The sequence below is a fragment of the Pleurodeles waltl genome, chromosome 12, assembly GCF_031143425.1.
Source record: "Pleurodeles waltl isolate 20211129_DDA chromosome 12, aPleWal1.hap1.20221129, whole genome shotgun sequence".
Taxonomy (NCBI): Eukaryota; Metazoa; Chordata; class Amphibia; order Caudata; family Salamandridae; genus Pleurodeles; species Pleurodeles waltl.
The window spans coordinates 12746514-12768237 of record NC_090451.1 but is presented as its reverse complement, the minus strand read 5'-3'; the positions used below and the strand labels follow the sequence as shown (position 1 = coordinate 12768237).

The window sequence follows — 21724 nt, the reverse complement described above, 5'->3', positions numbered from 1 at the left end:
GAGCAGTGATACTGTGGTACCCTGGAGCAGTGATACTGTGCTACCCTGAAGCAGTGATGCTGTGGTACCCTGGAGCAGTGATGCTGTGGTACCCTGGAGCAGTGAGGCTGCGATGCACTGATGCAGAGATGTGTTGATGCGGCGTGTGATGCAATCTGACGTCACTCAGATGTGTAGACTATAACCTGGGGGGGGGGGGGGGTCTTGGGGCGGTGCACTTGATGTAATGTTTCGCTGTTGCTCAGATGCTGTGCTGATGCTGCTGTGATGCGTGTGACGGGGGAGGGGCCTCCCCAGGTGCGATGTGGGCTTTGTTTTCATGGTTTCGGATTTGTCTTGGGGAGGGGCTCTGCCGTCTGGTGGCGGGAGGGGGCCCATCCCCTCAAGTGTGGTGGGGAGATGGGGGCGGGGAGTGAGTGGAGGGGTCAGGAGCCTTTAAGGGCGGGGGTCAGACACCGTCAGACATCTGAGTGTTTGCGGTGGGGGATGCTCCATCAGACTGGGGGGAGGAGGGGGGCGGTGGGGGACCAGGCCATGAGAGGAGGAGAGGAGGAGAGGAGGGAGAGGGGAGGAGCCCCCGGGGGTGGGGGAGGCGGAGCCCGGAGGAGCGGGGAGGAGAGGACCACGGCCATCAGAGGAGGATGAGGAGGACGAAAGGGGCCGAAGCTCTACACGGGGGTCAGAGACCACCCATCACACCCCAGGCACCCCATCCGAGAAGGTGAGGGCGGGCGGAGGGCGTTAGCAGGGGGCAGGGGTGTCTTCATGGGGGTGGGGAGGGGGCAATTACACCTATCGCACAAAAGCACCCCACTGCCGGAATCAGCCCCCCCGTGTCATGTGCAGACGGTGCACACCCCCGCCCCCCCTGCAGTGCTGCTCACCACGGCCTCAGTGTGGGGGTCCGGGGTGTGACTGGAAGGGGTGACCGTGAGAACCTCCCCCAAGCTCCCTGCAAGGTGTCTGGGGGGCGAGAAACGGGAGCGTGTGTGGTGTGTGTGTGATACACAGCAGTGTGTGATGTGTGTGTGATACACAGCAGTGTGTCTATGTTAGAGATACAGGAGTGTGTGTGTGATGTGTGTGTGATACACAGCAGTGTGTGATGTGTGTGTGATACACAGCAGTGTGTGATGTGTGTGTGATACACAGCAGTGTGTGATGTGTGTGTGATACACAGCAGTGTGTGATGTGTGTGTGATACACAGCAGTGTGTCTATGTTAGAGATACAGGAGTGTGTGTGTGGTGTGTGTGTGATACACAGCAGTGTGTGATGTGTGTGATACACAGCGGTGTGTCTATGTTAGAGATACAGGAGTGTGTGTGTGATGTGTGTGTGATACACAGCAGAGTGTGATGTGTGTGTGATACACAGCAGAGTGTCTATGTTAGAGATACAGGAGTGTGTGTGTGATGTGTGTGTGATACACAGCAGTGTGTGATGTGTGTGTGATACACAGCAGTGTGTGATGTGTGTGTGATACACAGCAGAGTGTGATGTGTGTGTGATACACAGCAGTGTGTCTATGTTAGAGATACAGGAGTGTGTGTGTGATGTGTGTGTGATACACAGCAGTGTGTCTATGTTAGAGATACAGGAGTGTGTGTATGATGTGTGTGTGATACACAGCAGTGTGTGATGTGTGTGTGATACACAGCAGTGTGTGATGTGTGTGTGATACACAGCAGTGTGTCTATGTTAGAGATACAGGAGTGTGTGTGTGGTGTGTGTGTGATACACAGCAGTGTGTGATGTGTGTGTGATACACAGCAGTGTGTGATGTGTGTGTGATACACAGCGGTGTGTCTATGTTAGAGATACAGGAGCGTGTGTGATGTATGTGCGATACACAGCAGTGTGTCTATGTTAGGGATACAGGAGCGTGTGTGATGTGTGTGTGATACACAGCAGTGTGTCTATGTTAGAGATACAGGAGTGTGTGTGTGGTGTGTGTGTGATACACAGCAGTGTGTGATGTGTGTGTGATACACAGCAGTGTGTGATGTGTGTGATACACAGCGGTGTGTCTATGTTAGAGATACAGGAGCGTGTGTGATGTATGTGCGATACACAGCAGTGTGTCTATGTTAGGGATACAGGAGCGTGTCTGATGTATGTGTGATACACAGCAGTGTGTCTATGTTAGGGATACTGGAGTGTGTGTGATGTATGTGTGATACACAGCAGTGTGTCTATGTTAGGGCTACAGGAGCGTGTGTGATGTGCGTGTGATACACAGCAGTGTGTCTATGGAAGGGATACAGGAGCATGTGTGATGTATGTGTAATACACAGCAGTGTGTCTATGTTAGGGATACAGGAGTGTGTGTGATGTATGTGTGATACACAGCAGTGTGTCTATGTAAGGGATACAGGAGTGTGTGTGTGATGTGTGTGTGATACACAGCAGTGTGTGATGTGTCTGAGAGATACACAGCAGTGTGTCTATGTTAGAGATACAGGAGTGTGTGTGTGGTGTGTGTGTGATACACTGCAGTGTGTGATGTGTCTGAGAAATACACAGCAGTGTGTCTATGTTAGAGATACAGGCGTGTGTGTGTGATACACAGCAGTGTGTGATGTGTCTGAGAGATACACAGCAGTGTGTCTATGTTAGAGATACAGGAGCATGTGTGATGTATGTGTGATACACAGCAGTGTGTCTATATTAGGGATACAGGAGCGTGTGTGATGTGTGTGTGATACCCAGCAGTGTGTCTATGTTAGGGCTACAGGAGCGTGTGTGATGTATGTGTGATACACAGCGGTGTGTCTATGTTAGGGATACAGGAGCGTGTGTGATGTGTGTGTGATACACAGCAGTGTGTCTATGTTAGGGATACAGGAGTGTGTGTGTGATACACAGCAGTGTGTGATGTTTCTGAGAAATACACAGCAGTGTGTCTATGTTAGAGATACAGGAGTGTGTGTGTGATACACAGCAGTGTGTGGTGTGTCTGAGAGATACACAGCAGTGTGTCTCTGTTAGAGATACAGGAGCATGTGTGATGTATGTGTGATACACAGCAGTGTGTGATGTGTGTGTGATACACAGCAGTGTGTCTATATTAGGGATACAGGAGCGTGTGTGATGTATGTGTGATACACAGCAGTGTGTCTATGTTAGGGATACAGGAGCGTGTGTGATGTATGTGTGATACACAGCAGTGTGTCTAAGTTAGGGATACTGGAGTGTGTGTGTTGAGGCAGACAGAAAAGCTCATGTGATGTGTGTATTAAAGACAGACCCCCACCCCTGCAGGGAGGGCTGTGGTGCTCTGCTTCCACCCGCAGCTGTTATCAGGGCCTCTCCTTTGCGGAGACACCTATGCTCCGCCCTCCACTGAGGCCTCCAGGACTGTAGCCCCAGGTAGCAAAGGACCCAAGGTGTTTGTGTGCATAAGGGGGGTGCAGTGTGCTCAAGGTGTGTGTAATGTGCATGAGGGGAGGTGCAGCGTGCCCAAGGCGTGTGTGTGTGGTTTGGTGTGCATGAGGGGAATGCAGTGTGCTTACGGTGTGCATGAGGGAAGGTGCAGTGTACCCAAGGTGTGTGTGGTGTGCATGAGTGGGGTGCTGTGTGCCCAAGGGGTGTGTGCGTGTGGTGTATATGAGTTGACATGTGGTGTGCCCAAGGTGTGTGTTGTGTGGTGTGCATGAGGGGAGGTGTAATATGCCCAAGGTGTATGTGTTTGAGGGGAGGTGTGGTGTGCCTATGGTGTGTGTGTGGTGTGCATGAGGGGAGGTGCAGTGTGCCCAAGGTGTGTGTGTGGTGTACATGAGGGGAGTGCAGTGTGCCCAAGGTGTGTGTGGTGTGCATGAGAGGAGGTGCAATGTGCCCAAGGTGTGTGTTGTATGGTGTTCAGGAGGGGAGTGCAGTGTGCCCAAGATGTGTGTGATGTGCATGAGGGGAGTGCAGTGTGCCCAAGATGTGTGTAGTGTGCATGATGGGAGGTGCAGCATGCCCAAGGTGTGTGTGTGTGGTGTTGTGTTCAGGAGGAGAGGTGTAGTGTGCCCAATGTGTGTGTGTTTGAGGGGAGGTGTGGTGTGCCTAAGGTGTGTGTGTGTGTGGTGTGCATGAGGGGAGGTGCAGTGTGTCCAAGGTGTGTGTGTGTGGTGTATATGACGTGCATGTGCTGTGCCCAAGGTTTGTGTTGTGTGGTGTGCATGAGGGGAGTACAGTGTGCCCAAGGTGGGTGTGGTGTGCATGAGGGGAGGTGCAATGTGCCCAAAGTGTATATGTGTGGTGTGCATGAGGGGAGATGTGATGCGCCCAAGGTCTGCGTGGTGTGGACGAAGGGAGGTGCAGTGTGCCCAAGGTGTGTGAGTGTGGTGTGTATGAGGGGAGGTGCGGTGTGCTTGTGTGTGTGTTGTGTGGTGTGCATGAGGGGCGGTGCAGTGTGCCCGAGGTGTGTGTGGTGTGCATGAGTTGAGGTGGAATGTGCCCAAGGTGTGTATGCGGTGTGGTGTGCATGAGGATGAGGTGCAGTGTTCCCAAGATGTGTGTGGTGTGGTGTGCAAGAGAAGGGTGCAGTGTGCCCAAGATGTGTCCGTGGTGTGCATGTGGGGAGGTACAGTGTGCTGAAGTTGTGTGTGGTGTGAATGAGGGGAGTTGCAGTGTGCCCAAGGTGTGTGTGTGTGGTGTGCCCAAGGTGTGTGTCACAGGGGGCCCTGCCGGGTGCTTAGGGTGCATAGGAGACCCTCCAGGTTGCACAGGAAGCCCTGCTGGGTCTCAAGGTTCACAGGAGACCCTTCTGGGTGCTCAAGATGCCCTTAAGGGTGCTAAGGGTGCACAGGAGGCCCTGCTGGGTGCTCAGGGTGCCCCTGGGGCCGTACCCCTGCTCAGGGGGCACAGGGGGTCTTGCTGGTGGTCAGGTTGCACAGGAGGTCCTGCCAAATGCCCAGGTTGTACAGGGGGCCCTGCCAGGTGCTACGGGTGCACAGGAGGCCTTGTTGGGTGCACAAGACCCCCTGCCAGGTGCTGAAGGTGCTTGCTGGGTGTGTAGATGTTACAAAGGCCCAGTCGGTGCCCAGGGGGCCCTGCCGGGTGATCAGAGTGTACAGGGGGCCCGCTGCATGCTCAGTGTGCACAGGGGGCCCTACTGGGTGCACAGGAGCTCCTTGACAGCTGCTCAGGGTGGACAAGAGTGTATGAAAGTACCCTCTTTTTGGCATGGTTACCCCCACTTTGTGCCTGCTGTCAGGATACTTTGACTGTTTGCACTGGGATCCTGCTAACCTGGACCCCAGGGATTGTGCTTTCTGCCTCTAAATTTGGTTGCGTAGGACTTTGAACACCTCACAATTGGCATACTGCTGCCCCATATAAGTCCCTAGTATATGGTACTTATATATCATTGAGTATCGCAGGGTCCCCCATCGGCTGCAGCATGTATTGTGCCACACATGGCAGCCCATGCAAAATGTGTCTGCAGGCCTGCCATTGCAGCCTGCTTGAAAAGGTGCGTGCACCCTTTCACTACAAGGCACTGCACCAGGTCACTGTAAGTCACCCCTATGGTACGCCCTGCTAGCCCAGGGGGCAGGGGGCAGGTACCTGTGTGTGAGGCACCCCTGCATAAGCAGAGGTGCCCCCACGAACTCCATCCCCATTGCTCTGGACTTTGTAAGTGCGGGGAAGCTTTTTTACCCTTGTATTTGACACAGGTCCACCTGTGTCCAGCTACATAATGGTACTCTGAACCTGGGCATATCTGGTATTAAACATGCCATAATCATACCCCAGTACTGTTGCCAGTATTGGCTGTATGATCCCTTGCACTTTGGGGGCTCTTTAGAGGACCCCCAGCATTGCTCCTTCCAGTCTTTTGGCGTTTTCCGAGCAGCACGCTCTGCTGCAACCCCGCAGACAGGTTTCTGCCCTCCTACTGCTTGACAAGCTCAGGCAGAGGAAGGTAGAACAAAGGATTCCCTGTGGGAGACGGAGGTAACACGCTCTCCCTTGGGAACAGGTGTTTCCAGGCTTGGGAGGGGTAGCCTCCCCAAGCCACCTCTATGCTTTGAAGGCCACATTTGGTGCCCTCCTTTCATAAACCAGTTTCCACCTTTCCAGGGACCCCTGGTCCCTGCTCTAGTGCAAAACTGGACAAAGGAAAGGGGAGTGACCACCCCCCTGTCCATCACTACCCCAGGGGTGGTGCCCAGAGCTCCTCCAGGTGGGCACTTGATTCTGCCATCTTGAATCCAAGGGGGGGCAGAGGCCCCTGGGAGCATGTGAGTGGCCAGGTCAGGTAGGTGACCTCACAGCCCCCTCCTGATAGGTGGTCACCCTGCTAGGTGATTACCCCCCTTACCTGGGCTATTTAGGGTCTCCCTCTTGGATGGGTCCTCAGATTTAACGTGCAAGATTCCAGCAGGACTCTTCTGCATCGTTTACTTCATCTTCTGGCCAATGGGATTGCAACTGGACCCTCCAGGAACCGACAATCTGCAACTTCAGCGATGACTCCGCTCGGCAACATTGTTTCTCCGGCTCTTTCCAGCATCTGCAACATTTCCCCGGCTGTGCATTCTCTGAGGATGGCAAGACTTCAGCCTGCACAAGAAGTAAAAAGGAATCTCCCTTGGGGTGACAAAATCACTTCCCTGCATCTGCAGACACAAACTGCAACAATGACCAGCTGCTTGGATCTGCTCTTCTCCAGAACTGCGTGGATCCTGCATCAAAGGTGGTGGTCTTGAGCGGTCCCCTTGGTCCTCTCTACCTGCTGTCCAACTTGGGAGACGGTAAACCCTTGCCTCTTCTTGCAGGACAGTACCCCTGTGCACCATGACACCTACAGCTACCAAGGGTTGTTTGCTCCTCCTCCAGTGGATCTTTAGGCTCTGTGTAGCCTTGGCCCCCAGCACTTCTTCCAGCAAAGCACAGTCTCCTGCCTGCTGCTCCAGCAACGTGGGACTCCTCTTCAGGTGTGCTGAGTGGGCCTCACTTCGACTCCTGTGCCTGCTGCCAGTGGGTTGCCTGTGGGGGCTGCCTTCTCTTCTCGTGGCTTTCCCAGCTGCTGAGAGTCACCCCAGACTCTTCTCCTTGGGTCGAGTCCCCTGGACCTTGCTGGTCCTTTTCAGCCTTGCAAAACATCTTATCCGTCTCTTGCATTTGCCAAGGCTTGTTGGTGGTTTTCCGGCACCACTGACAGACTGCATCTCAACCGCCAACGTGGGACATCACTTGCATCACTGCTGGGACTCCTCTTCATCTCCGTTGCTGCACTGCTGACCTTCTTTGTCCACGGTCGACCTGGTCCTGCACCCATCGAAGGGTGGGTAGCGGCTCAGGGTATAGGGGGGCCCTACCAGGTGCTTGGGGTGCACAGGGGGCCTTACTGGGTGCCCAGGAGGTTCCACCAGCTGCTGAGGGTGCAGAGGAGGCCCTGCCGGGTGCTCATTGTGCACAGGAGGCCTGTCTGGAGCTCACGGTGCACAGGAGGCCCTGCTGGGTTCTCATGGTACACAGAATTTCCTCAGATAATAATCTGCCTCTATCGAGGCACTTCTCCCTTGTGTACCTTGTTCCTACCTCATTTAAAGAGGAATTCAAGGCTTTGCATTCCTCACCCTTCACCCGCAGCCTCTATACTTTCTCTGACTTCAATCCAACAGATGTGATTACTTCATTTGTACTGGTTACTTGTCTGTGCCGGATGCGCTCCTCAGGAGGTTAATTTTTAACTCTTAAACTACTGTACTGGTCTCCACAATGGAGCTAATTGACTTATGCCCCAGTGACAGCTTGGTACCACAGGTAGGCCGCAATGCGCTCAAGATTAAACACCCTCTGAACCCGTCTACAAACACAGCCAAAAACGTAAAATATAAACTATTGAAAAGGAATCCTGAAACGCTTCTCTCTGATGTCTACGTTTGTGCCAATAAAGGATCTGTGGTCACCAATTTAATTTTCTTGAATAACAAAAGAGCACAATGGAGGAGAATCATCGCAGCAACGCTCAAGATTACCACATCCAGGAAATCACCACAACAGCCTCACTGATCTTCATGGCAGAAACTACCATCTCCCTTTACAACAACGGAAACAATCTCATTCAATCATCTGACCGTAATCTGGAGCTTCTTGATGAAATATTCATAAGGATCAAAAATAAGATATAAAACTATTCCCGCATCTCCCATAAAAAAGTCTACATCTCCCCTCCTGTTCCTTGATGGAAACACAGACTTCTTCCAGACCCACTGTAGGAAAGTACCATCTTGCCTGGCATGTTACCCCCATTTTTCACTGTATATATGTTGTTTTAGTTGTATGTGTCACTGGGACCCTGGTAACCCAGGGCCCCAGTGCTCATAAGTGTGCCTGAATGTGTTACCTGTGTAGTGATTAACTGTCTCACTGAGGCTCTGCTAATCAGAACCTCAGTGGTTATGCTCTCTCATTTCTTTCCAAATTGTCACTAACAGGCTAGTGACCATTTTTACCAATTTACATTGGCTTACTGGAACACCCTTATAATTCCCTAGTATACGGTACTGAGGTACCCAGGGTATTGGAGTTCCAGGAGATCCCTATGGGCTGCAGCATTTCTTTTGCCACCCATAGGGAGCTCTGACAATCCTTACACAGGCCTGCCACTGCAGCCTGAGTGAAATAACGTCCACGTTATTTCACAGCCATTTTACACTGCACTTAAGTAACTTATAAGTCACCTATATGTCTAACCTTTACCTGGTAAAGGTTAGGTGCAAAGTTACTTAGTGTGAAGGCACCCTGGCACTAGCCAAGGTGCCCCCACATTGTTCAGAGCCAATTCCCTGAACTTTGTGAGTGCGGGGACACCATTACACGCGTGCACTACACACAGGGCACTACCTATATGTGGCGTCACAATGGTAACTCCGAATATGGCCATGTAACATGTCTATGATCATGGAATTGCCCCCTCTATGCCATCCTGGAATAGTTGGCACAATCCCATGATCCCAGTGGTCTGTAGCACAGACCCTGGTACTGCCAAACTGCCCTTCCTGGGGTTTCACTGCAGCTGCTGCTGCTGCCAACCCCTCAGACAGGCATCTGCCCTCCTGGGGTCCAGACAGGCCTGGCCCAGGATGGCAGAACAAAGGACTTCCTCTGAGAGAGGGTGTTACACCCTCTCCCTTTGGAAAATGGTGTGAAGGCAGGGGAGGAGTAGCCTCCCCCAGCCTCTGGAAATGCTTTCTTGGGCACAGATGTGCCCAATTCTGCATAAGCCAGTCTACACCGGTTCAGGGACCCCTTAGCCCCTGCTCTGGCGCGAAATTGGACAAAGGAAAGGGGAGTGACCACTCCCCTGACCTGCACCTCCCCTGGGAGGTGTCCAGAGCTCCTCCAGTGTGCTCCAGACCTCTGCCATCTTGGAAACAGAGGTGCTGCTGGCACACTGGACTGCTCTGAGTGGCCAGTGCCACCAGGTGACGTCAGAGACTCCTTCTGATAGGCTCCTTCAGGTGTTAGTAGCCTATCCTCTCTCCTAGGTAGCCAAACCCTCTTTTCTGGCTATTTAGGGTCTCTGTCTCTGGGGAAACTTTAGATAACGAATGCAAGAGCTCATCCGAGTTCCTCTGCATCTCTCTCTTCACCTTCTGCCAAGGAATCGACTGCTGACCGCGCTGGAAGCCTGCAAACCTGCAACATCGTAGCAAAGACGACTACTGCAACTCTGTAACGCTGATCCTGCCGCCTTCTCGACTGTTTTCCTGCTTGTGCATGCTGTGGGGGTAGTCTGCCTCCTCTCTGCACCAGAAGCTCCAAAGAAATCTCCCGTGGGTCGACAGAATCTTCCCCCTGCAACCGCAGGCACCAAAAAGCTGCATTACCGGTCCCTTGGGTCTCCTCTCAGCACGACGAGCGAGGTCCCTCGAATCCAGCGACTCTGTCCAAGTGACCCCCACAGTCCAGTGACTCTTCAGTCCAAGTTTGGTGGAGGTAAGTCCTTGCCTCACCTCGTTGGGCTGCATTGCTGGGAACCGCGACTTTTGCAGCTACTCCGGCCCCTGTGCACTTCCGGTGGAAATCCTTTGTGCACAGCCAAGCCTGGGTCCACGGCACTCTAACCTGCATTGCACGACTTTCTAAGTTGGTCTCCGGCGACGTGGGACTCCTTTGTGCGACTTCGGGTGAGCACCGTTTCACGCATCCTCGTAGTGCCTGTTTCTGGCACTTCTCCGGGTGCTACCTGCTGCTGAGAGGGCTCCTTGTCTTGCTCGAGGTCCCCTCTCTCTCCTGGTCCAATTTGCGACCTCCTGGTCCCTCCAGGGCCACAGCAGCGCCCAAAAACGCTAACCGCACGATTTGCAGCTAGCCAGGCTTGTTGGCGTTCTTTCGGCGGAAAACACTTCTGCACGACTCTCCACGGCGAGAGGGATCCGTCCACCAAAGGGGAAGTCTCTAGCCCTTTTCGTTCCTGCAGAAACCTCAGCTTCTTCTGTCCAGTAGAAGCTTCTTTGCATCCACAGCTGGCATTTCCTGGGCATATGCCAATCTCCGACTTGCTTGTGACTTTTGGACTTGATCCCCTTGTTCCACAGGTACCCTAGATTGGAAATCCACAGTTGTTGCATTGTTGGTTTGTGTCTTTCCTGCATTATTCCTCTAACACGACTTCTTTGTCCTTAGGGGAACTTTAGTGCACTTTGCACTCACTTTTCAGGGTCTTGGGGAGGGTTATTTTTCTAACTCTCACTATTTTCTAATAGTCCCAGCGACCCTCTACAAGGTCACATAGGTTTGGGGTCCATTCGTGGTTCGCATTCCACTTTTTGAGTATATGGTTTGTGTTGCCCCTATCCCTATGTTTCCCCATTGCATCCTATTGTAACTATACATTGTTTGCACTGTTTTCTAAGACTATACTGCATATTTTTGCTATTGTGTATATATATCTTGTGTATATTCGCTATCCTCTCACTGAGGGTACACTCTAAGATACTTTGGCATATTGTCATAAAAATAAAGTACCTTTATTTTTAGTATAACTGTGTATTGTGTTTTCTTATGATATTGTGCAAGTGACACTTGTGGTACTGTAGTAGCTTCACACGTCTCCTAGTTCAGCCTAAGCTGCTCTGCTAAGCTACCATTATCTATCAGCCTAAGCTGTTGACACCCTATACACTAATAAGGGATAACTGGGCCTGGTGCAAGGTGCAAGTACCCCTTGGTACTCACTACAAGCCAGTCCAGCCTCCTACATTGGTTGTGCAGCGGTGGGATAAGTGCTTTGAGACTACTTACCACTCTTGTCATTGTACTTTTCATAAGAGAAAAATATACAAAACAAGGTCAGTGTATATACACATAGCCAAAAAGTTTTGCATTTCCTCTTTTCACTCTTTTCTAAGTGCTGAAAAGTACTTCTAAACTTTCTAAAAAGTACTAAAAAGTTTTAAAAGTTTTTTTTCTCTGTCTTTCTAAAAGCTCTGACAAACTTTTTTCTCTTTTTCTATCACTTTAACTCTCTCTAAAAATGTCTGGCACAGGCCAAAATGTTGATCTGTCCAAACTTGCATATGATCACCTTAGCTGGAAAGGAGCAAGGAGTCTCTGTGTAGAGAGAGGTTTGAGTGTAGGGAAGAATCCTTCCTTGGAATTGTTACTTAACATGCTTAGAGAACAAGATAAGGCAAGAAGTGCCCCATCTGTTGAAAAGGTAGCTAATGGTTCCCAATCTGATCCAGGGACTCCCCCAGGAAAAGATTCAGGAAAGAAACTTCCTAGCCTGCCCATTACTAGACAGTCTAGCATAGTTGGTAATGATGATGAGCCACACCATACAAATAGTGTTGTCTCACATCATAGCAAAAGCATTTATTCTCACCATACTGGTAGTAATGTTTCTGTTAGCCAAGCTGTTAGGGTGGCTTCTGTAAGGGACAGGTCTCCTTCTGTTCATTCCCATCATACCTCTGTATCTAGGAATGTCCCTCCCACCAACCCTGATGACAGAATGTTAGAGAGGGAACTCAATAAGTTGAGAGTGGAACAAACCAGACTGAAGCTTAAAAAGCAACAGCTGGATTTGGATAGACAGTCTTTTGAACTAGAGAAGGAAAGACAGAAGTTGGGTTTAGAAACCCATGGTGGCAGCAGCAGTATTCCCCATAGTCATCCTGCAAAAGAGCATGATTCAAGGAATCTGCACAAGATAGTTCCCCCTTATAAGGAGGGGGATGACATTAACAAGTGGTTTGCTGCACTTGAGAGGGCCTGTGTTGTACAGGATGTCCCTCAAAGGCAGTGGGCTGCTATCCTATGGCTATCATTTAGTGGAAAAGGTAGGGATAGGCTCCTTACTGTGAAAGAAAATGATGCTAATAATTTCCAAGTTCTTAAGAATGCACTCCTGGATGGTTATGGCTTAACCACTGAACAATACAGGATAAAGTTCAGAGAGACCAAAAAGGAGTCTTCACAAGACTGGGTTGATTTCATTGACCATTCAGTGAAGGCCTTGGAGGGGTGGTTACATGGCAGTAAAGTTACTGATTATGACAGCCTGTATAACTTGATCCTGAGAGAGCATATTCTTAATAATTGTGTGTCTGATTTGTTGCACCAGTACTTGGTGGACTCTGATCTGACCTCTCCCCAAGAATTGGGAAAGAAGGCAGACAAATGGGTCAGAACAAGGGTGAACAGAAAAGTTCATACAGGGGGTGACAAAGATGGCAACAAAAAGAAGGATGGTAAGTCTTCTTACAAGGGTGGGGACAAATCTAAAAATGAGTCTTCATCAGGCCCACAAAAACACTCTGGTGGGGGTGGTGGGCCCAAATCCTCTTTTAATCAGAACAAGGAAAAGAAACCATGGTGCTATTTATGTAAAATAAAAGGCCATTGGACAACAGATCCCAGTTGTCCAAAGAAAAGCATCAATGCTCCTACCACTACAACCCCTACTGCTACCCCTAGTGTCCCTACTAATAGCAGTGGTGGTGGGAGCAAACCTACTAATAGCCAATCCAAGGGAGTAGCTGGGCTCACTATTGGTAACTTAGTTGGGGTTGGCCTTGTTAGGGAGGCCACAGAGGCTGTGTTAGTCTCTGAGGGGGCTATTGATTTAGCCACCTTAGTTGCTTGTCCCCTTAATATGGATAAGTACAAGCAGCTACCCCTAATAAATGGTGTTGAGGTTCAGGCCTACAGGGACACTGGAGCCAGTGTGACTATGGTCATAGAGAAACTGGTCCACCCTGAACAACACCTACTTGGTCTCCAGTACCAAGTAACCGATGCTCACAACAACACACTTAGCCACCCCATGGCTGTTGTTAATCTCAACTGGGGGGGGGTTACTGGTCCAAAGAAAGTTGTGGTAGCTTCAGATTTACCTGTAGACTGTCTATTAGGGAATGATTTGGAGACATCAGCTTGGTCAGATGTGGAGTTGGAGGCCCATGCAGCAATGCTGGGCATCCCAGGGCATATTTTTGCTTTGAGAAGGGCTCAGGCCAAAAAGCAAAAAGGACAGGGAAGCTTGGATCCTGGAACAATGGACCAAGTGCTCCCTAAAGCTAGGGCTAGTAGAAGCAAACCACTTCCTACTATCCCTCCCTCTACGGTGGATTCATCTTCAGAGGAAGAAGAATTCCCTCCCTGTGCAGAACCTACACCAGAGGAGCTGGAAGCAGACACTGCTGAGCTTTTGGGTGAAGGGGGGCCTGCCAGAGAGGTGCTGAGTGTGGCACAGCAAACCTGTCCCACATTAGAGGGTCTCAGACAGCAAGCTGTCAAACAGGCTAATGGGGATGTCAGTGACTCTCACAGAGTTTACTGGGAGGACAACCTCTTGTACACTGAGCATAGGGATCCTAAACCTGGAGCTGCCAGGAGATTAGTGATTCCTCAGGAGTACAGAAAGTTCCTCCTAACCCTGGCACATGACATTCCCCTAGCTGGGCACCTGGGTCAAATGAAAACTTGGGACAGACTGGTTCCATTGTTTCATTGGCCTAGGATGTTTGAGGACACAAAGGAATTTTGTAAGTCCTGTGAAACCTGTCAAGCCAGTGGCAAGACAGGTGGCACCCCAAAGGCACCCCTTATTCCACTGCCTGTGGTTGGGGTTCCCTTTGAAAGGGTAGGGGTTGACATAGTTGGCCCCCTTGACCCTCCTACTGCTTCAGGCAATAGATTTATCTTGGTGGTAGTGGACCATGCCACAAGATATCCTGAAGCTATTCCTTTAAGGACCACTACAGCTCCTGCAGTGGCAAAGGCCCTCCTGGGAATATTTTCCAGGGTGGGCTTCCCAAAGGAAGTGGTATCAGACAGGGGAAGCAATTTCATGTCTGCATACTTAAAGGCCATGTGGAAGGAGTGTGGTGTAACGTACAAGTTCACAACACCCTATCATCCACAAACAAATGGACTGGTAGAGAGATTTAATAAAACTCTCAAAGGCATGATTATGGGTCTCCCTGAAAAACTCCGCAGGAGATGGGATATCCTTCTACCATGCCTCCTTTTTGCCTACAGGGAGGTACCCCAGAAAGGAGTGGGCTTCAGCCCCTTTGAACTTCTTTTTGGACACCCTGTTAGGGGTCCACTCACACTTGTAAAGGAGGGTTGGGAACAACCTTTAAAAGCTCCTAAGCAGGATATTGTGGATTATGTACTTGGCCTCAGATCAAGGATGGCTGAGTACATGAAAAAGGCCAGTAAAAACCTTCAGGCCAGCCAAGAGCTCCAGAAGCAATGGCATGATCAGAAGGCTGTTTTGGTTCAGTACCAACCAGGGCAGAAAGTGTGGGTCTTGGAGCCTGTGGCCCCAAGAGCACTCCAAGATAAATGGAGTGGACCCCACACAATTGTTGAAAAGAAGGGAGAAGTCACCTATTTAGTTGACTTAGGCCCTGCCAGGAGTCCCCTTAGGGTGCTCCATGTCAACCGCCTGAAACCCTACTATGACAGGGCTGATCTCACCCTGCTCATGGCAACAGATGAGGGACAGGAAGAAGACAGTGATCCTCTACCTGATCTCTTCTCTTCCACAGAACAAGATGCTCTGGTGGAAGGTGTAGTTTTGGCTGATTGTCTTACTGCTGAGCAGAAAGACAATTGCATAAACCTCCTAGATCAATTCTCTGAACTCTTCTCTACTGTGCCAGGTACCACTTCTTGGTGTGAGCACACTATAGATACTGGAGACAGCTTGCCTGTCAAAAGTAAGATCTATAGGCAGCCTGACCATGTGAGGGACTGCATAAAGCAAGAGGTCCAGAAAATGTTAGAACTAGGAGTGGTTGAGCACTCTGACAGTCCATGGGCTTCTCCTGTGGTACTGGTACCAAAACCCCATTCCAAAGATGGAAAGAAGGAAATGCGGTTTTGTGTAGACTATAGAGGTCTCAACTTGGTAACCAAAACTGATGCTCACCCTATACCCAGGGCAGATGAGCTCATAGATACACTGGCATCTGCCAAGTATCTAAGCACTTTTGACTTGACTGCAGGGTATTGGCAGATCAAATTGTCAGAAGATGCTAAACCTAAGACTGCATTTTCAACCATTGGAGGACATTACCAGTTTACTGTAATGCCTTTTGGTTTGAAAAATGCACCTGCCACTTTTCAAAGGTTGGTGAACACAGTCCTGCAAGGGCTGGAAGCTTTCAGTGCAGCATATTTGGACGATATAGCTGTCTTTAGCTCCAGCTGGGATGATCACCTGGTCCACCTATGGAAAGTTTTGGAGGCCCTGCAAAAGGCAGGCCTCACTATCAAGGCTTCAAAGTGCCAGATAGGGCAGGGTAAGGTGGTTTATCTGGGACACCTTGTTGGTGGGGAACAGATTGCACCACTTCAGGGGAAAATCCAAACAATTATTGATTGGGTTCCCCCTACCACTCAGACTCAGGTGAGAGCCTTCCTAGGCCTCACTGGGTATTACAGGAGGTTCATTAAGAACTATGGCTCCATTGCAGCCCCTCTTAATGACCTCACATCCAAGAAAATGCCTAAAAAGGTATTATGGACAGCAAACTGTCAGAAAGCTTTTGAGGAGCTGAAGCAGGCCATGTGCTCTGCACCTGTCCTGAAAAGCCCTTGTTACTCTAAAAAATTCTATGTCCAGACTGATGCATCTGAATTAGGAGTAGGGGCAGTCCTATCACAACTTAATTCTGAGGGCCAGGATCAACCTGTTGCTTTTATTAGTAGGAGGTTGACCCCTAGAGAAAAGCGTTGGTCTGCCATTGAGAGGGAGGCCTTTGCTGTGGTCTGGGCACTGAAGAAGTTGAGGCCATACCTGTTTGGCACTCACTTCATTGTTCAGACAGACCACAAACCTCTACTTTGGCTAAAACAAATGAAAGGTGAAAATCCTAAATTGTTGAGGTGGTCCATATCCCTACAGGGAATGGACTATACAGTGGAACATAGACCTGGGAGTAGCCACTCCAATGCAGATGGACTCTCCAGATATTTCCACTTAGACAATGAAGACTCATCAGGTCATGGCTAGTCTTATTGTCCTTCGTTTGGGGGGGGGGGGTTGTGTAGGAAAGTACCATCTTGCCTGGCATGTTACCCCCATTTTTCACTGTATATATGTTGTTTTAGTTGTATGTGTCACTGGGACCCTGGTAACCCAGGGCCCCAGTGCTCATAAGTGTGCCTGAATGTGTTACCTGTGTAGTGACTAACTGTCTCACTGAGGCTCTGCTAATCAGAACCTCAGTGGTTATGCTCTCTCATTTCTTTCCAAATTGTCACTAACAGGCTAGTGACCATTTTTACCAATTCACATTGGCTTACTGGAACACCCTTATAATTCCCTAGTATATGGTACTGAGGTACCCAGGGTATTGGGGTTCCAGGAGATCCCTATGGGCTGCAGCATTTCTTTTGCCACCCATAGGGAGCTCTGACAATTCTTACACAGGCCTGCCACTGCAGCCTGAGTGAAATAACGTCCACGTTATTTCACAGCCATTTTACACTGCACTTAAGTAACTTATAAGTCACCTATATGTCTAACCTTTACCTGGTAAAGGTTAGGTGCAAAGTTACTTAGTGTGTGGGCACCCTGGCACTAGCCAAGGTGCCCCCACATTGTTCAGAGCCAATTCCCTGAACTTTGTGAGTGCGGGGACACCATTACACGCGTGCACTACACACAGGGCACTACCTATATGTGGCGTCACAATGGTAACTCCGAATATGGCCATGTAACATGTCTATGATCATGGAATTGCCCCCTCTATGCCATCCTGGCATAGTTGGCACAATCCCATGATCCCAGTGGTCTGTAGCACAGACCCTGGTACTGCCAAACTGCCCTTCCTGGGGTTTCACTGCAGCTGCTGCTGCTGCCAACCCCTCAGACAGGCATCTGCCCTCCTGGGGTCCAGCCAGGCCTGGCCCAGGATGGCAGAACAAAGGACTTCCTCTGAGAGAGGGTGTTACACCCTCTCCCTTTGGAAAATGGTGTGAAGGCAGGGGAGGAGTAGCCTCCCCCAGCCTCTGGAAATGCTTTCTTGGGCACAGATGTGCCCAATTCTGCATAAGCCAGTTTACACCGGTTCAGGGACCCCTTAGCCCCTGCTCTGGCGCGAAACTGGACAAAGGAAAGGAGTGACCACTCCCCTGACCTGCACCTCCCCTGGGAGGTGTCCAGAGCTCCTCCAGTGTGCTCCAGACCTCTGCCATCTTGGAAACAGAGGTGCTGCTGGCACACTGGACTGCTCTGAGTGGCCAGTGCCACCAGGTGACGTCAGAGACTCCTGATAGGCTCCTTCAGGTGTTAGTAGCCTATCCTCTCTCCTAGGTAGCCAAACCCTCTTTTCTGGCTATTTAGGGTCTCTGTCTCTGGGGAAACTTTAGATAACGAATGCAAGAGCTCATCCGAGTTCCTCTGCATCTCTCTCTTCACCTTCTGCCAAGGAATCAACTGCTGACCGCGCTGGAAGCCTGCAAACCTGCAACATAGTAGCAAAGACGACTACTGCAACTCTGTAACGCTGATCCTGCCGCCTTCTCAACTGTTTTCCTGCTTGTGCATGCTGTGGGGGTAGTCTGCCTCCTCTCTGCACCAGAAGCTCCGAAGAAATCTCCCGTGGGTCGACGGAATCTTCCCCCTGCAACCGCAGGCACCAAAAAGCTGCATTACCGGTCCCCTGGGTCTCCTTTCAGCAAGACGAGCGAGGTCCCTCGAAACCAGCGACTCTGTCCAAGTGACCCCCACAGTCCAGTGACTCTTCAGTCCAAGTTTGGTGGAGGTAAGTCCTTGCCTCACCTCACTGGGCTGCATTGCTGGGAACCGCGACTTTTGCAGCTACTCCGGCCCCTGTGCACTTCCGGCGGAAATCCTTTGTGCACAGCCAAGCCTGGGTCCACTGCACTCTAACCTGCATTGCACGACTTTCTAAGTTGGTCTCCGGCGACGTGGGACTCCTTTGTGCGACTTCGGGTGAGCACCGTTTCACGCATCCTCGTAGTGCCTGTTTCTGGCACTTCTCCGGGTGCTACCTGCTGCTGAGAGGGCTCCTTGTCTTGCTCGACGTCCCCTCTCTCTCCTGGTCCAATTTGCGACCTCCTGGTCCCTCCAGGGCCACAGCAGCGTCCAAAAACGCTAACTGCACGATTTGTAGCTAGGCAGGCTTGTTGGCGTTCTTTCAGCGTGTAAACACTTCTGCACGACTCTCCACGGCGAGAGGGATCCGTCCACCAAAGGGGAAGTCTCTAGCCCTTTTCGTTCCTGCAGAAACCTCAGCTTCTTCTGTCCAGTAGAAGCTTCTTTGCATCCACAGCTGGCATTTCCTGGGCATATGCCCATCTCCGACTTGCTTGTGACTTTTGGACTTGGTCCCCTTGTTCCACAGGTACCCTAGATTGTAAATCCACAGTTGTTGCATTGTTGGTTTGTGTCTTTCCTGCATTATTCCTCTAACACGACTTCTTTGTCCTTAGGGGAACTTTAGTGCACTTTGCACTCACTTTTCAGGGTCTTGGGGAGGGTTATTTTTCTAACTCTCACTATTTTCTAATAGTCCCAGCGACCCTCTACAAGGTCACATAGGTTTGGGGTCCATTTGTGGTTCGCATTACACTTTTGGAGTATATGGTTTGTGTTGCCCCTATCCCTATGTTTCCCCATTGCATCCTATTGTAACTATACATTGTTTGCACTGTTTTCTAAGACTGTACTGCATATTTTTTCTATTGTGTATATATATCTTGTGTATATTCCCTATCCTCTCACTGAGGGTACACTCTAAGATACTTTGGCATATTGTCATAAAAATAAAGTACCTTTATTTTTAGTATAACTGTGTATTGTGTTTTCTTATGATATTGTGCAAGTGACACTTGTGGTAGTGTAGTAGCTTCACACGTCTCCTAGTTCAGCCTAAGCTGCTCTGCTAAGCTACCATTATCTATCAGCCTAAGCTGCTAGACACCCTATACACTAATAAGGGATAACTGGGCCTGGTGCAAGGTGCAAGTACCCCTTGGTACTCACTACAAGCCAGTCCAGCCTCCTACACCCACCCCTTCACCTTCACCTCTGCTGCCCCAGGACACTCTCTCTGTTCCCTCAATGGGACCATTGCCGACGGATCCACGTCACCCACTACAAGTGTTGTCTAGTGCGCCGTCCCCGTTATCCCTCCTACCTGACCTGCCGAAACCCTTATCTCATAGAAGTAAGAATACCTGTAACGCTAGAACGGACAACAGGCTTAGCCCAGAGATATTCACGGATACTTTGCTGCCTTATTCGATCAATGGCACACCCTCACGTACCTCATCTGCTTCTCTTGGGGCGTCCCCCTCAATCACGACAGACTGCTACTTGGCTTTGGAGTCTACCCAAAAGCATGTGCCCTCCGGTGCTGATGCTCTTCTGATCCCTCTTCCTATCACCAACACTAGTAGTTTCTCTCCCGACCTTCATCTTCCTATCTTGTTCACTATCTCGCTCCTCACCTCCTAAGCTGGTCTTCTTAGCACTCCCTCTGCCCGGCAGGGTCTCTTTTGTCTTTTCTCCCTCGGCTGCACGCCACATAGGCATTGATCACCTTCCTTCCTTGGAGAACAAACTGGATGATATTAATCAAGACCTTCAGTTAGTCAAAACCAATCTTCAGCGCTTTATTCATGTCACATCGAAGCTCGAGATCTTTACACTCAATGTGACCCCAGGGGCTAATAGGACACCTCACACCAAACAACATAACACTTTCCAACATGGATGGCCGAGCTATTCCTTGCATAGGACTTCTTACATCGAAAATTCTCCAAACTTAAAACTCACCCTCATCGCAGTACCCTCTCCAGACACCAGAGCGTTACAGACCGTCTATCTGATGCAGACATTCACTCCTTTCTGCTGTCTGATACCACTGCTAACGATGGAGTGTTATTCATGTCAGTCACTATCCAGACAATTCCATCCAGCCCTAGAAGCTAGTCTCAGTTTTGGAATCTTGAATGAACACAACCTTTTACAAGTACCCATATCTGAGGAAGGGCATCATTTTGCATGGTTAGCCCCACATGTTTTGCCTGGAAAATGATGTGGTTTCACACTGTAAGTCTCCTGGGCCCCTGCTAAACAGGTTCCCAGGGCCAGATCTCTTTCCCCAAAACTGTACTAGGCTTTGCACGTCAGCCACCCTTAAAAGTCCCCAGGTTAATGGTACCTAGGGCCTGGGTACTGAAGTGGGCCCTCCAGAGCTGCAGCACCAATTGTGCCACTCTGTGCGGCCCAACTCTAGCCTCATGCAGACTGCTACTGCAAGTGCATGACAAGGTGTACTTAAAAGTTGCAAACTCAACATGGCACTCACCAAGAGTGCCCTGTCCACTAACATTTCATGCACTATAGGTAAGTCCCCCCTCTGGCAGGCTTTACAACCCTAAGGCATGGTGCAGTATAATGCATGTGAGGGCATATGTTTGCATGAAGAAATATGCCCCTACTCTGTCATAGTGAGTGTACAGGGAAGCCATAGCAAACACATGTACTGGACACTGGTCATTAAGAATTCCCAAGCTACATGAGGGCCTCTCTGAACCCTAAGTTGTTTGGTATCAAACAACTCAGAATACTAAACCCCCACTGATGCCAGTGTTGGATGTATTATAACATGTACCCCAGGGGCACCTTAGAGTTGCCCCCTGCAAAAACCTAACAGCTCTGGCATGGTTGCTGACTGTTATTTACCAGTCTGCCACCACCTGACACAAATCTGGATTCCTGGGGTGAGAGCCTCTGCTCTCAGAAAGCAGAGTACAAAGCCTTTCCTGGGTGGAAGTGTTACACCTCCTCCCCCAGGCAGACACTCAGGCCCACCGGTCAGCTTCAAAGACTTTAACACCTTTGAAATCTGACCTCTGACTCTGCTGCTAGCAGCAGATGACTGTTGAATGGTTTTCCCCCCACTTTGTGTGGGAAAACCGGTAGGAAAACCTAGAGTAGAAGTGCCCCCCCCCCCTTTGCCTGCACTACCCTCCAGGTGTGACCGGTGAGGTGACCACTCTATTTCATTTTCCTCCATTGTGGATGGCAGGAAAATGGCCTACTAAGATTAGGGATGTGAGCTCTTCCCACAGGAAGTGGTCACATAGTGGGTGCAGCCACCGTAAGGTTAGTTCCCCATTGGCCACTACCAGGTTCTCCCCTTAACGCCCTCTGAATGCAGTACTTAGCGGGCATCCCTAGACCTGCAGATCACATTCAATGGACACAAGACCAGCGACAAAGA

At 50.2% G+C, this 21724-nt stretch overlaps 1 protein-coding gene across 2 annotated transcripts in view; it reads left to right on the top strand.

Moving 5' to 3' along the window:
* Nucleotides 1–561: 561 nt before the first annotated feature.
* The window catches only part of APC2 (APC regulator of WNT signaling pathway 2), a 557471-nt gene continuing 536308 nt past the window's right edge, over nt 562–21724 (top strand). Inside the window, exon 1 of one of the 2 annotated variants that reach the window (XM_069216408.1) lies at nt 562–721. The gene's annotated coding sequence lies outside the window, so the exon portion shown is untranslated. The remainder of the gene's footprint in view (nt 722–21724) is intronic. The other variant, XM_069216411.1, reaches the window with a different exon arrangement.